The 18111-nt window shown below is 41.4% G+C and overlaps 1 long non-coding RNA gene across 1 annotated transcript in view; it reads right to left on the minus strand.

Annotated features, from left to right (window-relative positions):
- LOC116444204 overlaps positions 1-17004 on the minus strand; it is a 28280-nt gene extending 11276 nt beyond the window's left edge. The window contains exons 1-4 of the long non-coding RNA XR_004240234.1: positions 13349-17004; positions 11582-11680; positions 6504-6659; positions 5771-5910 (exon numbers count right to left, since the gene is read on the minus strand). This is a non-coding gene — a long non-coding RNA (uncharacterized LOC116444204). The remainder of the gene's footprint in view (positions 1-5770; positions 5911-6503; positions 6660-11581; positions 11681-13348) is intronic.
- Positions 17005-18111: the final 1107 nt, after the last annotated feature.

The raw sequence follows: 18111 nt of genomic DNA on the forward strand, positions 1-18111 counted from the left end.
AGCAAACTCCATTAAGTTCTGGATAGTTCTGGATTTTTTTCAAATCCACTGACCTTCTCCACATCCACTGAGCTCAGTTTTACCAGACATGCATTGGCAAATGAGTGTTCCAAAGGCAGACAGCAGCACCAACACATGCTGCACTAGAGATTGAGGTGGGGCAGAGCTGCTAAGGCAGCTTCGCTGCTCCTGCTTCTTCCTTTACATCAGACACAGCCATTGATTTCTCTCTCCTTTCCGGTGCCAGCTATGACTTTTTCTCTTAGGTTAGTCATTTAAAAGAGAAGTCATCCTTCCCCATTCTTGTCTTGTCCCCCCAGCATCAGGTCAGAACAAAGGGAAGAAGCAGTGACAGTCCCAAAAAGTTGTTCTTCTCCCAAGGAAGGCACAAACAGAAAACGGATGTTTTCCACTGGGGAAGGACATGAGACAGGAGTGGTGCCAACAGCTGTCTGCCTTTGCAAGGGCTGAGGAGGCAAAGGGATGAAGACTAAAGTGCTCTTACTGTCCCACGTGTGACATAAACATGCTGCAACGTAACATGGAAAGGGGCTTTCTGTCCTAAGGTAACTCATCTCTGTGCCTCTCCTACAAACATCACATATCCCACCCGTAACTCCCATCCCACTAAGAACACAAAGTCACTTATATTCTAAAGTTCGTATCCTTGATTAATACCAACTCCAAATTTGCCAAGCTGGCCGACAGAACTGATTTTCCCAGTCCTCTGCTCATGGTGGCTGCTGGTGAAATGGAGCAGTACATACTCCAGACAAAGTATTCATCCACACACCACACAAGTCACCGAGGCATTCCCTAAAGAGGAGTCTGAACTGTCCCCCACATCACAGTGGTACAGACGCAGGCAGTAACTACCCAAAAATCCCATGAGAAACCCTAACCTCAGCATTTCCTTTCATTACAAGATGCTGAAGTCAGCTCCTCAACATCCCACAGATGTTTAGTCAGCATCTGTCCAAAGCCCCTGGTACTTTCTCAGGTATGTCTTTGCTCTCATCACCTGTGAAAGGATGAAAGAACCAAAAAGGAAGCATTTGATCACTTTATACCTTATCACTTGCATGCTATTCATTTATTCTTCCCAGACTAGGCAGGTAAACTTGAGGTTTAGCCTTTCCTTCACTCCTCTCCCTTGGTGTTTGAATCCTGCAGCCCAGGAACACAGAACAGCAGTACCCTCTTCAGGTTTCACCGGTTTTTTGATGTTCTGACTCCTTTTGTCACTCTTCGACCCTGGACACTCTGGACTTCAGCTGCAGCAATCACCAGAGTCTGGGTAGGCTGGAGATCAAAACACAGCCAGGGACAGAGACAGGGAAATATAATTTCTCTATTAATATGTTAATGACTCTGTCCTGATTACTGTGAGCACCAAATGATTTCCCTCTCAGTCTGAGAGATGGGAGAGAACTGACACCTCCATTTTTCTGCACAATAATGCTGTCATCAGCCTCAAATTTGGCTGCTTCTGAAGGGAGTTATTGCTCTGTAAAAATGAAGCACAGTGCTGCTGCTGCTCTATGTTAACTACCATCAACTGGTTTCTGAAAAAATACCATGCCACAAATATACCTAAAATGGTGGTTTTCTGAGGCTTCCCTTCAGAATCCATCAATTTAATCAAGGCACAGGCAGGAAGGCTGAAGAAGAGCCTGTGGGGAGCTGATCACCTGAGACAGTGCCAAGATCTTCATCAGTTGCAGCAGTTTAAAATTAGAACTTTCCAATTTCAAGGAAGGGTTTATGATACTCTGAGATGTAGTGCTCCTTACTGGAATTCCTTTTCCCAAGAGGCTAAAGCCTGCCTGGTACCGTTTTTTCATACTACTGCTGGCTTTTAGGAGGTTTAATCCTGCTTCCATGAAGGGCAAAACTCTGAAGGATTGCTCACATTGAAGACAGAGATAAAATAAGAAATAACAATAAACAAATAATGTGCTGAGCATTTAAAGAAAAAAACCAGAGATTACTCACTCTGACTTACTCTGAGGTAAGAGATGAAACTTGCTATAGGTTTGTAAGGTTGTTCACCAGCGGCACCACCTGAGCCAAGAAATAGCCTTTATCCTTTACGGACTTAGTTAAAATAATTATAGTGATTGATTTTTAAACCGTTTTTCTAATCAATGGATTAATTCTGTTACAATGTATTTCAGCTTTTATTATGATGATGCAAAATGCCCTCATTTGCCATTTGGGAAGAATTTAGAATAGGTAATGAGTTTAAGTACAGTAAAAACAAAAACCAAATATTAGAAAAAAGAGCAAAACAGGCCACAGGAATGCATACAGCAGTTTTCCTGATGACTTTTGTAGGGAAATGCTATTAAAATTGATAACTGATCACACACGACGTGTGTCCCCTGCCTTTTAACAAATTTGAGCACATTTTAACAGAAATGCTATGCTCTGCAGTGACCTGCTGGGATACAAATCAAACCTATGGCTGCTGGCTATGGGCCAGGTAAATTCAAACCATGTGACAAGGCCTCTTCTACATTTTATTACTTCTTTTTTTTTGATCCCAGGTTTCTTTAAGAGAAAAATCCTTTGTACATCTCCCAGGTACAGCTCACCTTAGTGTAAGAAATGTGTTGTGACACTAAGCTGGTGTAAACCAAGGCAAATTCATTGATTTAATGGAGCGATGCTGTTTAGTATTATTTATCTCATTGTTTTTATGGTTTGAGAAGAAATTATTTGAGTTCTTGTTTCAGGTGTGTTATATCCTCATTTTTACAACGATGTAAGAGCCCAATATTTCCAGTTCTGGCATTATGTGTTTTAACATGGCATTTCTCCAGCATTTTCCACTTTGGCTGTTACAAGGCCATGACTGAACTAACACCACAGCAGAGAGTCAAAGAATTACTGCTAAAATACATTGTGACTTCAGCACAGGCTAAGATTCCGCATGGATGCTTGGAATAAATCACTCTTGGCAGCTCCTGTAGTATTTGGTGCTGTTCCCAACATCTCCATTCCTGGGCTGATGTAATTAGAGGGCACACAACTGGCTTAAGCTCCTACAAGTGAGTGCAAATGCTTTATTTAAAGATCAGCCTTGGACTCCTTAAAAAAATCAATTACAAAAACATTTTACCTTGACTTTCACCTGGACAGACACGGCACAGTCTCAAACTCGAATTAGCATTCCTCATTGCATCTCACTTCTTCTTTGTGTGTACTTACCTTCAACAATTTCTCTCATCTATAGGAGGAACGTCAAAGAATCAAATTCCTATGACCCTGTTAGGATCAGTCAGCTGTCACTTCCTCAGAAGCCTTTCCAAGGAATAAGAGGGCACAGAAGGCAGACCCTCCAGGAGAAGATTTCTCTGCAAAGAGATATCTGCTTTGGCTGCTCCGAAGACCCTGCAGCAATCTCAGGAGAGCTGGAATAAACTTGGAGGTTCCCAAGATTCCTAGAGGCTGCTAGGAATACAGTATGTCAGGAGTTTTATCCCACAAAATGGGAGTCAGAACTGCCTGACTCATCACAAAACAGGCTTTACCATAGAAAAACCATGAGTAAGTGAGGAGAATTTTTCTGGGAGTCTGCATTTCTTCCCATCCAGCCAGACAGCTGAGCTAGGACTTTCAGAATAATACTGAAATTAACTTCACCACACAAAGAGAAGACAATATTTATCTGATTAGTACAGCAATGTATGGAAGGGTGATGATTAGATCTTTTAAATCCAAGTCCTCAAACCTTGACTCGCTTCCAATGGATTTTTGAGAAGCAGAAACTTTTTATCTCATGCCAGTCAGAGCCTTATTCTGATCCCAATCCCAATCTCTACCTTATGCTTATAAACACCATTTCTTGAGGCAACAGCCTGAAGATCTCTATGTGATAAGCTGTCTTCCTCTGCAAAGGTTCTGGTTTTCACCTTTCCATCAGTTCTGCAGCCTTCCTGCAGCTGCTTCTGGATCTGGCTTTGATTTTAAAAGAATTTGGAAATGTACGTTAATTAAATTGCATTATTAAAAACTTCACAGCTTTTACAGCATCTCCTTGTTTCTGAATTAGCACTACGAAAACACAAAAAAAAACTCATAAGGAAACCTCAAACTTTAATTTTAACAGTGACCGGCTTTTGATATCTCTTCTCATAAAAACCTTTGATTGATTTGCCACCATTAAAATATCTGCCCTTCAGGTTTCTTCCTATAATGGACAAAGCTGAAGATGGGGTAAGAAGATGCTTCAAAACTCCTGTTAAAATTTGAAAGAAAACCTTCAACAATTCCTAACATCCATCTTAGTACACTATGCATCATCTTCCTTTTGTTCTTACTGACAAGTAATACATGTTGAAAACCAGAATGAAGTAAAGGTATTATTCATGGTCTATCCAGGTAAAATGTTTTTTAAGAAACGAATGAACAAAAAACAAAGTGTCTGAGCAAGAAGGAGATTTCCAGGGCATCCAGAGTCAGTCTAACACTGATCCCGCTGACTCCAACCACAGAAATATGAGGCTGAGGGGGAACGCTTTGGAAATCCCACCACAACAGGCAAATTTTGTGGGAGAAACATATAACGGACGTCTGTCAAAACCAGAATGAAGGAATGCATTCTGCATTTCAAGGCCTGAAGGAAAGAGCTTTTATGGACTGAAAAGAAAGGAATAGAAAGTAAATTTGGCTAACCAAATTGGAGAGAGGGGTGGATTTTTGTTTGTTTGTAACTGGCATGGTTTTTCAATGAAGGAATCTGGAGAATATTAACAGTTATGCCTAAATCTATGCTGGAAGCATTTCTGTCGTTTTAGAGCCAAAAACAGGCTCTTGCCAAAACCTGTAAACTGCTTTTTCAAAAAGGAAAAGAACAAAAAAAAAGCACCTTCGAAATGGAATTTGCAATTCTCATAGCAGGCAATCATCAGCTCCAATTAGCCCCTGGCAGAGGAACCTGAGCAAGAGTGATAGACTCAGTGCATCCAAAAATGTTTAGTCTAGACTAAACCATGCTGGAATTCTCTGCAGACCAGACCTCAGCCCTCTGGATTGCTGACAGCCATCTATATTGGCCACAAACAACAACACAGTGGGGATCCTGTTCCATGCTTCCCTCCCACCTCTCCTTATCTAGTCCCAGAGCTATTCCGCCTCCCAAATCCACAGGCACTCAGGTAAAAAGCTGTTGACGGCTGCAAGCATTTGAAGCCTGGTTAATGAGCATAGGTAATGCTCCCCCCATTCCTCCAATTACCTGTACAGTGAGCATTGGAGCCAAACCCAAATTAATAAACCCAGAAAAACATGTTCATCTGCCTGACAGCAGCCAGAAGCCACTGTTGCCAGAGAGAAAAGAGTTTGGAGCTCTTTCTAAAATGTTGTCAGCACAATTAATTCTGAAATACGCTCTGAAAATGTGGAACATGGCCCATCTGTCACGGCTCCTCGTGTATTTAATGATTAGTGAGAGGGAGTATAAACTCAGTGTTTCATCTCCAAACCCAGCTTCCCTGTGCAGAGCATTCAGCCAGTAGTTAAGAATGTCATCCTTTCCCAAACTCAATCCTAAGTGGCATCTTCAACAGAAAAGAAAGTTACCAACTAACTCCTTTGTCACCAGCCCCATTACAACCACTACCACAATAAAGTAAGGCTGGAGTATTATTTTTCTTTCTTTATACTAGAAATTGGCCACTGGCCTTAGCAGAGATAATCTGGTACTTCTCTGGAATCCATTCCTTTGGCAAAGCAAAAAAAGTCATAATATGTCAAGTGTGAATACCTGGTAGGCTTTTCTTACACACATTGCTTGAATGGCAATTCAGAGACAACTCCAAGTTTTCCAGCACATTTTCTAATGGCTCTAAGTCAAATTTAATGATCACCACACACTGGAGAAGTTCAGTTGACTCAGGTCCAGACCTGAAATCCAAGAACAGACACATTTAGATCAATCTATAGACTGAGCCACAGGAACTGAGGGGTCTGCGACTCGGCCTGTCCACCGAGAGACAAGCTGCTACATCCAGCTCTCATTTGTAATTGTCCAGGACTTAAAATATTATTTTTCCTTTAAATTCCAACAAGAGCTTGGTCTGCTAAGTAAAGCCAGGCTGGTGTTTTACACACCAGCAGGCCCATGCACTTAACAAAATGGCCAGAACCTTTTCGCAAAAGACGTAAGGAAGAAGTAATACACAAGGCCACACAAGTTTACAACAAGAACTGCCTCTCAAACCTGTGGCAACTGGGTAAGAGTAGTATTAGATCAGTACTGAATTTTGGGAATTTTATCCTTCATGAGGTAAAATAATATTCACTGGATGCACATAAATCATTGTACTTGTTGTACTCGCACCAAACCATGAACTCAACCTGTGATAATTTCCCAAAATCATACACAAAAGAGCTTAGATAATTACATGTATAAAATATAAGTAATAAATAAATAAAACAAGCCCTGAATTCCACTTCAGCATTTTGATGGATGCATTTACTTCACTTACAGGACGCACCTATATGCTCCAATTAAAAGATGTTACCAGGTGGACACAGGAATCCCGGTTAATCAAGGAGCCACATCTAATTACAGTATCACAGCCGCCACCCATCACTATCTCCAGAGAAGACAGAACAGATGTTTAAAGGGATTCTCCTGGGATTTAAGAGTCCTCGAAGGAAAAAAAAAAAGTACATCTTGAATTAATCAGGCAAAGGATTGTAAAAATTCTAATTTAAAGATAACCATTGGGAAATTAAGTCTATTAGTTAAACAAACTTTCCTAAGGAAACAATGCCTAGTTTTCTTAGGCTTTACATGCTTATCCACTTGCCCCAGGCCAGGCCAGCTTCCATAGGCAGCTGCTCTCATGTTTTTGGGATAGACTCTGCCTTCTTTTTTGTACTGGTGCTGTGCCCCGGCCTGTGCTCACACCTAACCCCCATACACGTGACCCTGAGAGAACATCTTGTTCTAGAAACAATGCAGCTTCAGAGGGACCTTTGGAGCCTGCCACATAAACACTGAATTTAGCATTATTCAGCATTGCTCCTGTATCAACTTAAAAAGAGGGATAAAAGAAATGTCATATGAATCAAAGCCATCCAAGCTCTCTCCAACAGAACAGACTCTGAGGATGTACACATAGTGCAATGAATTAAGAACTGGAGTTCATATTCTCCTGAAGAGCCAAACTGAAATGACTAAAAGCCCCTTTGAAAACTGAAGGAATGTAGGAAACCGGAAAGGCTACTCCTGTTATGCTTCCAAGGCTGTCAAAACCAGGAGCTGTTAGAAATCTTGCTCACCAGCAATATCCAGCATGATTTCTCACTGAATAAATTTAATTCAGAGTCAATTCCTAAATTATAGCTTGATAAAACATCCGTAACAAATATAAAATAGCCTAAAATCTGCCATAAGCCTTAGAATTACATTTTTCATGGAGCAGTTGGAATGTCCAGGCTAACATGAATATACTTTCTTGTGGAGTGTCTGTAAGTTGGATTGAAGATTAGCTAAAACTGGCCACACATCTTTCAACCAGGTTCTGGAATTTGCTGTATCTCTGCAGCAAAATCCAGAGCACTGCAAAAGGGATGGGCCTTAGTAGTTTCTCTTTGAGTCCCTGTAAATAACAGTTATCTTTCCGTGTGGAAACATGGAGCTTTAAAAATGGAAGAGGAGAAAACAGAGGTTTTTCCTATAGTCCTGGCACAGGTGTGGTCCCACTCAACATCAGACCTCCCACATTCCCTTCCTATCTACGTACAGATGTCAACAGGAACAACTTACTATCATATTCCAATAATACTTCCAAAAGTAGACAAAGAGCCTGACTCACTCCCCTCTTCATTCAGTACAGAAACATTCTTGCTGTAAGGTTTGGTTAAAGGCCAGTGTTTATAGACTTTAAAACAACAACAACAACAACAACAACAACAAAGCCATTATCTGACTCCAGCCACAGGAACATCCTGAATGCTAAACACAGTGAAAAGGGGCATCCTAAGAGCAATAACATCTGCTCTTTAGAAAGTGACATTTTTGTGCCAGCAACACAGAACATGAGTGAAATGCAATGGAAATGTCACTAATTTCATGTTGATTATGGAGAAGCTCCCAAAGTCCCAAATTCTCCAAGCAAACCCGTGCTTTAAGCTCTTTATTTCTGACTTGGAGCATCCTGGTCTAGTGGAAGGTGTCCCTGCCCATGGCAGGGGTTTGGGATGAGGGGGGCTCTAAGACCCCTCCCAACCCCAATGATTTTAGGATTCTATGATGTCAAGCAGTCTGGCTCTAAGCAAACCCAGCACCAGTTCCTTGAGACCACCTACAACAGCTGAAATATCACTGCTTTGCTGCTGATGTCCTCAGCCAGGTACAAATCCATCAGAGGGAACAGTGCATTGCATGCTGTATGGAGGAACAATCATTTCTGACCATGCCCCATTTCCTTTCAACAGGCTCTGGATAGATTTTCTTTCCAAAATGAAGATTCCAACCAATAGGGATAATCACACCTATGCCACACCTATGGAAACCAGGGACATGGTCCCCCTGAACACCAGCGCCACTCTCCAGACTGGGAATAAACATCCCCAGATGCAGAAGCCTTAATAATATTTTTAATATAAAAGTATAGCTTCCCTTCCTCTATGCTACTTAATTCTGTACTGTGTTTATAGGGTTCCTCAGCAGGGAAGAGGTCAAAGAAAATGAGATTTCATTCAGGGAATCATTTCATTCTCACGGAGTGTTTTACAGAATGGGACGGAAAAAGATGGAAATGGATATTCCCAGAGGACAGTGATGTAATACTCTTGCATGGACTGATGAGTATCTCAAGAATACAATCCTAAGCAGGAAATATTAATTTTTCTCTGGCTAAACTTAAGTGGTTACTCTTTTGAGGACTATGAGATCCATAATTCAAAATGAGATTTCCTTCACGTTCATTTTTTTCTTCTTTTAAAGTAAAAAATGCAAAATAAATATTTAATATCTGTTGGACTCAATAACCTCAATATTTGCAGATTTCCCATGTTCACCAGCACATTTCTGAATCTATCACTTCATACTAGCCCCAGGAGAACTGCCATACCCTGCCTTTGAGGTAGCTGAGGGTGCTCACATACCTTCACTGCAGCTTTGATGGCTGTCTGGTCCCTCACTGAAGAGGACAAGAATTTAAAAAACACACTTTATTTCCTAAGAAAAATCTATTACACAGAGGGGGAACTTAGGGTATGGATTCCCTGTAGAAGGAGGATTTAATTTACAACATGCCAGTTCAGACAAAATAATCAGGATTCTCTATATTCCTTTGTGGCAAGGAGTTAGAAAAATGGTTAATCAAATTTAGAGTCAAGAACTGGACTCTCAAAGTTCTGATATAGTTTTTCAAAATTAGCATAAAAATTAGACACTATTAAATCCTTTGTTTCTTAAATTGACGTGGGCATAACAGACTGCCATTTTTCCTTGTTCCTCTGACTAAGAACTTCAGAAAGACTCAAGCAAACAAGGTGCTGAGAGCAGGACCTGACCTGCCAGGTGCAGGGATTCTCCAAGCAGCAACACTACACAAACCCCTAGTGCCAAAGCTCCTTGGTTTCCTTGGATGCAGCTCTTCAAGGGGCATTTCAGGGAATGTCTTCTAATCTCAAAGCAAGAGAAGAATCAGATGTAAATTGCTTTGATTTGCTGTTATGGCTGCTGTCATACAAAAAAACGATTAGCATACCTGCAGAAGCACTCACCTCCCTAAAACTGGGACATTCCAAGTCATGGTGTTCAATTTAAGGATATTCTGAATGTTCCCTTCAAAACGCAAAAGACTGGTAAATATAATCATGAAATGCTTCACTTTCTGTACAGATGGACTACGGGAGATGGGAGAAGTTCACCAATTCAACCAATTTTCCTCAGGTTTTCTAGCCATGGCTCCACACTGCTACCCCTTCCCAGAAACTCCAGTGTGTTGTAATGGAAGGAGAGGAAGGAAAAATCTGGATGAATTAAAAACCCAACTAACTAAACGAAAAAACCCATCCAACAAACCACCTAACACACTAGAAGAGCCCTCCTTCTGCTTCTCCTGAGAATTCCATAACGAAGCAGCCAGCACATCATATCCTACTCCTGGAGGACTTTCTTCTCTCAAATTGTGAGATCCCCTTTTACCTCCTTCAATGAAACAGCAGATCAGAAAGGATTACCACAATGCTGCCTTTCAAACTCTTCTCCCAAAAATGGGGAGGAAATGGACATTTTTTGGGAATGTCAGTCACTTCTGAGAAAAAGTAATTCCTCCCTGATAATATGCATTTAGACCCTGATGCAATTAAAGTGATTACACGTCCACAGCTCCTAAGTGGCCCTGGAAAATGGACAGGTCTGTACTTTCTGAGAGAATTCTGAGAATTCTGAGTTTGGTAGGAGGACACTCAAATCCAGGAAAAATGAACCAGTTTTATACTTCTGAATATAGTTCCAGAAATTCTGAGATCTCTAAAATTAATAAAATTGTTTGTGGTTTCTACAAAAAAAAAAAAAAAATCTTAATTTATAACAGTTAAATTCATGTACAGATACTACTAAAAACAACAAAACTCCTCCATCCAAAAAATAGAAAAAATAATGTTGACATTCAAAACTGAAAAAATCAAATTATTTAAAACCAGATGAAGTGCTTTTAAACAACTTTGGGAGCCGTGGGTTTTTTATCTCTACAAGCCTCTAACATGGGAGGTTTGCCTGTGGTGTGAGTGAGTCCCTGCAAGTCAGATTTAGCAGCAAGAAATTCGTGGAGTTTAGTTGCTTATCTTAGATTGTCCAGACTGCAATGGCCTGGAAACACACAAAGCAGTTTTGCAAGATCAGATTTTTCAAATGAAAATTCCAGTACTGATTGTGTTTCAATCTGGCTGGAAATCTCTCCAGCACAGATTCTTTCATACTGGTTTAATAGTTTCAGCTGAAATCTGGAACTTTAAAAGGGTATTGCAGAATTAAAAATTCTGCTTGAAAATCAGAAAGCCCTCAGATTTGGGTGTGATCTGAGCGGTGACAAAAAACCATACAAAACTCATCTACTTCCCCATATTTTTTCCTGTCATTTCACTTCCAAGCTCTGCTTCAGGATTGAAGAATTTATCTTAACACTTTGATGCCATTTCCCACCATAAATATTGAAAATATTTCAGACCCCAAGAGTTGTCAGCAGACCAACAATCTTTTAAAGGTAGGGCTGAGAAAAATTGGCAGTCCTCAACATAAAACCTCTGTAAGTATCCTTAACAGTATCTTTTTCCCATGTAACAGGATTCTACTGCATCAGAAGCAATTATTTGGAAATTATACACTTACACACAAACAGAATCCCAGATCATGGGGTTTTTTCCGTGATTCATGAAAAAGAGGTCAAAATGAAAAGAGGGTATTTTTGACTTAGACGCCTCAAAAAGCCTGCAGCAACCAAAGGTGTCCAGCAACAAAGAATCAAAGTATTCTCTTTGCTGCAAAAATATGAATTCACGGGCTTTACTGAGTAGGCAAAGCTGCATTTCAAGAGCTAAAATTTTACTGTACCTTCGGAAAAAGGGTTTCAGTTGCACAGGGTTACAGCCAGCTCTTTTCATCTCTGACCCAGAAGGCACAACTCCATAATGGGGCAGCTGCCAGAAAAAACTGCAGAGGCAAGAAATCAATCCATCAGGATTCCAGGAAAACACATTTTATTCAGTAAATAGCACTGTTTGCAAGCCTCCTTTCAAATGATGAAGCTCTTCTCTGAGGATATGTACAAGTTACACATGCACCTACCAGAAGTGTTGGAGAAACTTGCCAAACTGTGTTAGAAGATATGGCTGAGATAATTATTGAGCAAACCCATCTTTAAACCATCTTTGCAGCACAGAACACATCTGGTGTCTTCCCTGTGCATAATCCCTCCACCTGCTTCTCATCTCTCAGGGACTCCTGGGCGTGTGACAATATAAAGAGTGAGTAGGAGCGAAGGCAGGGCGTCCTGCAATCCCAATAAAACCCAAGCCCTGGAGACACATTCCTTTGGACAATTTCAGGACAACTATTAATCTGTAAAGCACAACAAGACGGGCTGTGCAACAATGCAACAATCACAGAAGCCGTTTGAAAAATCCACTCCTGCATTCGTGAACACCAAAGTGGCAAAAAATAAACAATAAACTGCTACTTAATAGTTTAGAATATCTGAAGTTAGTATTTTAGAATATCAAGCAATTTTTCCAGACTGATAAACTACTCATCAGCCAATTTTTATATGTTTTGCTGGAGACAAAAGTTCAGGCTGATTGGGAATATGGGGAAGAAGGGCAACAAGGCTCGTGCTCTTATAAAGGAGAGTTAGTGAGATTTTAAGTCTTCCCTAAGTATTCCATGAGGCTGGATTTTATTGTGTTTAAAACAATACTACTCCATTAGCATCTCTGGTTTGGCAATACAAAGGGCTAAGGACTGAAAGGGCACAGTTTTCCATAGGAAAGTAGGTACTGCTGCTCAAGCAGTGAAAGGAGCCTGGTCCACACCTTCCGCAGTGCCTGGCAGCTGCTGGGAAGCACCCAAATATCACCTCTCACTGATGCAAATGGGCAGAGAACACAGCAGCAACATAAACAAACCATCCTTGAAAAGCTCCCCAACACGCAGCAAAAAAATGGCGGTTTTTTTAATGCACAAACTGATACCAATCCACAAGAGTTTCCCTTTCAGCAGCTGCCAGGATAAATTTCCCCTTTAGGCAAATGCTCCAAAACCGGAGCCCATTGTCCATGAGAAATTGCAGCTTGACTTGAGCACACAGTGAAGAAAAAAACCCAGAGAATTCTGCCCAGGGAAATTAATCATTCTCAGCACCTCTGCAGAGCCAGTCTATCCCTTCAGCCCTGACCTACATACTGCACACACGGCACTTCAAAACAGTCTGACATTTAAATCAAAACTCCTCAGCTTCCCGCTCCCTCCCTGCATTCCTAGTGGACAAACGGCCGATTGACTGGCTGCCCTTGAGATAACGGTATTTAGTGGTGCCCCAGAACACCTGCAGTCTCCTCTGGATTTTTTGCACCTTGGGATTGTCCTGAACTGAAGACTGGAGATGTCACCCAGTGGGGAGTTTGTTACACACCAGTGGTGTTTCAAAGCATATAGGAAAGGTGGTGGGCAATGGACAGGGAATATTTAAAAATAATCACAGAGTCCTGGAATGGTCTGGGTTGGAAGGGACCTGAAAGCTCGTCCATGCCATGGGCAGGGAGGGACACCTTTCACCAGACTAGGTTGTTCCAAGCCCGTCCAAAGCAATGGGGTCACACCCACCTGGTTTTTTTGAGTTTCCTTCAGAAGAGGGGTTGCTCAGAGGAGAACTTCACCATGCAGCACAGAATCCCTGCAAATTGAAACAAATTTTCCAGTTAAGGTAAAGCAAAGCTGATCAGGGAAACTTTTCCTGATGAATAAGTCAAAGATAACGGACACAGGACAGAGGGAATTAAGTTAAAAGACATGAGGTTTTTTGTTTAGAAGAACGGCATGTGTCAGAATGTTGTTATTTATAGTTCTTTTTTAGTTTTTCACACTAACACAGCAAAGTTACTTATTTAAAATCCCATGTCTTGAGCACTTTTGAGCAGTAGCAGAAAGACACATCATCACTCTGAGCAACTGGTCTTCCAAGCTACCAAGTAACAGCACTTACAGCCCTGGTTCTGCCCACAGAGGGACACAGAAGATACGTCGCGACTTGCAGAGGCTTTTTTGCGGAGGGAGGGGGAGTGGGGTGTGTCTCTTATCAATGATGAGACAGTAAAACTTTACACATCTACATTTCCAACTATGCCCACTGCAATATGAAACAAGTCTTATCCCAGTGTTAGCGGGGAGAAAGGTCCACTCCTGGGAAATCACTTCTGCTTCCTTTCAAACAGTTAACTGCAAAACCCATAATGCTGAGGCCCATAAAAATGGCATGGAACAAACAGTAGAACATCATGGAAGTGTAACTGTTCGATGAAGAACAACTCCAGCCAGTGTGGCTACGATTGCACACTTTTCCACTGTAAAAAAGAGGAGCCCGTCCACATTTTGTAACTCCAGGGGGGATGAGTTCCACATTTCCAGGATTCCCCAGAGCCATAAGCAAGTTGCCTTCACCTGAGGCACTCAGGAGGCAAGGAAAGCTCCTGTACTAAATGATGTACCAGGAGCTTGGAGAGAATCCAAGAATATGGAGTGTTTGTCCAATGCTCTGATCACTCACCATCTCCCTCTTGGTTATCATTTTATTCTTACACTGCTGTTTTGGGATTTATTACAGACTAATTCCTATTGCTTTACCTTTAACTTGCAGAGAGCACTGCTAATGGGCAAAACTTACTGTACCTACAGAGGCTGTTTCCTCTGCTGTTCCACACCCCTCTCCCACAAAAAGAAAGCATTAATTGAAGCACCAACAGTCAGAGCAAGAGCAGTATTTTCCAAAACTGTTTTATTCCCTTCGTTTCACCACTATTAAAAAACGTGTGGCACACTCCATCTGCAGCCCTTGAATTTATTACCTTCCCCCAAATTCTGTGCTGTGAGGAACACCAGTGTGAGAGCCCAGAGTTTTCCTGATATGGAGAGGGGAGAACACGTGCTCACCCAGACCCAGTGCCTACCCGTTCCTGATTGCCCGGTGAATGTTCCAGTGGGAAGCACTGCTTTTCCATGATAGTGGGATCTGCTGTGAAATTGCTGTATTCACACGAGCAGTGACCTTGCAAACAAAGCCTGGAAAGTGTACAACATCCTATGTGCAACATTTTCTATTAAATACCTCAGGATGAAAGCACAGTAAAATGAAATTTCTATAAAGAGTTGTGATTTTAATAATTTCAGTTACTAAGTTCAGTTTTCTGGAGATTTGGCAGGCTTTCCTGGAGTATACTGGGATATCTGAAACCTCTTTTGTTCTCTTTTTCTATTTTTTTTAACTTAGCTATTTGCAACCATCAATGAATAGTGGCAAAACATGACATTTGGAATTAACCGTGAAATCTTGGAATTGTCTGCTGACCAAAAAACCCAAAGCAGAATGCTTCAGTCTTCAAGCAGAGTATCTTTAATCCTCTTTTAATAACTAGGTTTCACTGTGTCAACGTATTACATTATATCATATCAACCCCTTGATGGCTGACATGCTCCAAGAGCACAAGGGCAAGGTTTTTTACTTCAATGTTTCGCAAGAATTTTATGTGTTCATTTTACTGGAATTTACATTAATATCTCTCATTAATTACAAGTTATCTGCTCATTGCAGAGCTTACAAATGGTCTGGAGGCCACAGACCCAAAGTTTTGTGATTTGAATAAAAATAATAAAAAATGCACAGTATCCCTGTTTTTTTTCCAGCCATCAGATGCCTGGATCGGCTGCACATTCCAACACTTTGGAAAGGAGATTCTGCCTCATGTAATAGCTAAAGGAATGTTCCAGTCTCATTGCTGGGGAGGGTGCAGAGGGACGAATGTATTTAGAAAACAACTCGAAGACCTAACCTGTCTATTTTTCCATGAAGTCACCTAAACCCTTGTGTCTCCTGGGTATGTTTTAATCTCCAGGCAGCACAGTTCTGCTCTGTTCTAAGGTGGAACCCCAAGTATTCCAATCCACATCATGCTGCTCAGGCAGCCAAATAGCAGGGAACAGGTCCAAAGCCAGCTTCAATCCACGATTTTAAGTGTGCCCATCACCAAAACATGTAAATATAATGGGATACAAACTGCCCTCACTCACCTGACATTAGATATTCCTGCTTTATCTAGTACAGCTATTTTTAAACAACTTTTTATTGAAACAGACTTCTTATCAATAGCAAAATGCAATGATCTAAATAAAATGTGCAAAAAAATAGGCTAAAAATCTGAAAATGCATTCCTTAAACTGCCAATTATCAAGATTTTTGTCAAATTCTGGTTTAATTTGTCTAATTCTGTCATAGTCTGTTGCCTTTAAATGCCAAAATCAATGGAAATTGCCTCCTAAGAGCAGAAGTTCTAAGAGATCAACTCATTTTATCCTTACGCACAATAGGACCTTTTCAACAGACCTATGTAGTCTAAGAGGAATGAAAGCAAGATGTTGTTCATGGGATTTAATAAGGCTCTGAAGAAATTATGAAACCTTGACAAATCAAACAATTAATCAGATTGTGCAGGTTTGAACACCATCCCACAAAACCTGTTCCTAAGGATCTCATTTCCTACCAGATTTGCTCCAGCAATGACGCAGAAAAGGTTATCAATTTCTCCTTATGCTAAAAGCCTTCTCAAATGTGAATCCAGGAGGAAAGATTATCCAAACTGAGTGAAAGCCATTTTTAGGGAGGACGAGCTTGTAAACTTTACCAAGTTCACCACGCAGGACGCATGACAGCGGTGTTCCAGAGAGCACCTTTGCAAATATCCTAAAGCCAAGAGCAGGTGTTGGGTCTGGGAACACACTCATGAGGGGCAGACATACTTTGTCCATATCTGACCTGCCATCCCAGCTCCTGCTTCTCCAGGACCAACAGGAAGAATGCCTGAGAGAAGCAGGACTGCAGACAGCTCGCATGTTTGCAATAACTTTGGCAACAAACCTGCAGTCTGAATAAAATCTCCCTCAAGCGCAGCAAAAGCCCCAAAGACTTGGGGTATCGGGAGAAGAGATGCTGGTCCCACCTTTGCTGGGACCTTTTCCTGTGTAAGGAACATGAAGACACCAAGTCTCCAAATGTCACTCCGGGACTTTATGGCAAATTATGAATTGGTTTGGTGCTCAATTTCTAATGTAGCAGAGAAACAAGGTATTTGTATTAAAACTTACATGCGAGCTCCATTTCCCTCTTATAATGTGTGATTCTTAAGTATTGTTAAAGGTCCTCACCGGTTTGCAGCTCTGTTCCAGCTCCATCACTGATCCCACACCAAAGGCACTGGTGTGTGTGGACAGACCACGGGCACACCAATGGAGCAGGAATTAGCTCTGCCCTGATTCTCCTCACACTTCCAGCAGCCAGATGCAGCTCCGCACAATTTGGCACTGCGTGCTACTGGGCACTGTGCACGGCTCGTGGTGCCACCTGGGCTGGCCTAGTTTGCACTGGGCTAGGAAAATATAATTATCATATTTTCCAGCTTTACTCGAGCTGATCCCCAGAGTAGCAAAGTTTCCACATAAAGTAAACAGTACTTTTTCTTTGTATCCTGCCAGTCCTTGCAAATGGTACAGCTGAGAGCAGGAGTGTTTAAGTGATGAGAGTTCTTCTGAGAAGAAAGGAATAATTTGCTACAAACCTTTTCATGTTTTACCTCAGGCTGGTGTCAGTCTTAGGATAAACAGATGCATCAATCTCCCTAAATATAAAAGTAATGTGCATGAAAGAAGCATATTTTTAATAGTTGAAAGCTGACAAAGAATTTACTATTTATAAAATAAGAGGCATTTTTCTTGTATACCTGAGAGAAATCAACAGGAAGAAATAAAGACCAGCCTAGTAGTACTTAGTATTCACAGAATGTTTTATTTCTTTGCTCTCTAAGGTCACATTCCCAACAAAACCTGAACTTCCAGTTGACTGGACTTTGCAGAGGCTCATGAAACTCAAGGATTTTGATTTTAAGCAGTGCTTAAACCAGCTGTACACCCTATGGAAGAGTGGGGGAGATGGCTGACCCAGGGTGAAGTAACACTGGTTCTCATCAAGTTTAATTGCCAAAACCATCTTGCACATATCAAAAAGAGAGAGGAAGGAGAGGTCATCCTTGGGCTCTCCCATCTGCTTTTCCATAAGACTCCTACTTCCTCTTCCAAAGCACTGCACTGTCTCACTTTCCTGCTGGGCTCCAGCCCCAACAACTCCACCAAAGAAGGAGCTGCTGAGGGTGTGCAGAACAGGGGGGAGTACCACCAGTCACATCATCCCATGAGGACTCTATCCTGGATGCACAGTCAGGAACACATCCACCAGGAGATTGGGGGGAGAAACCCACTACATAAATGCACACTACTGTGGCCAGTGTTTAATTTCAAATGGAACGTATTTTTCTAAGAAATAACTG

Source organism: Corvus moneduloides, chromosome 5, assembly GCF_009650955.1.
Source record: "Corvus moneduloides isolate bCorMon1 chromosome 5, bCorMon1.pri, whole genome shotgun sequence".
NCBI classification, from domain to species: Eukaryota; Metazoa; Chordata; class Aves; order Passeriformes; family Corvidae; genus Corvus; species Corvus moneduloides.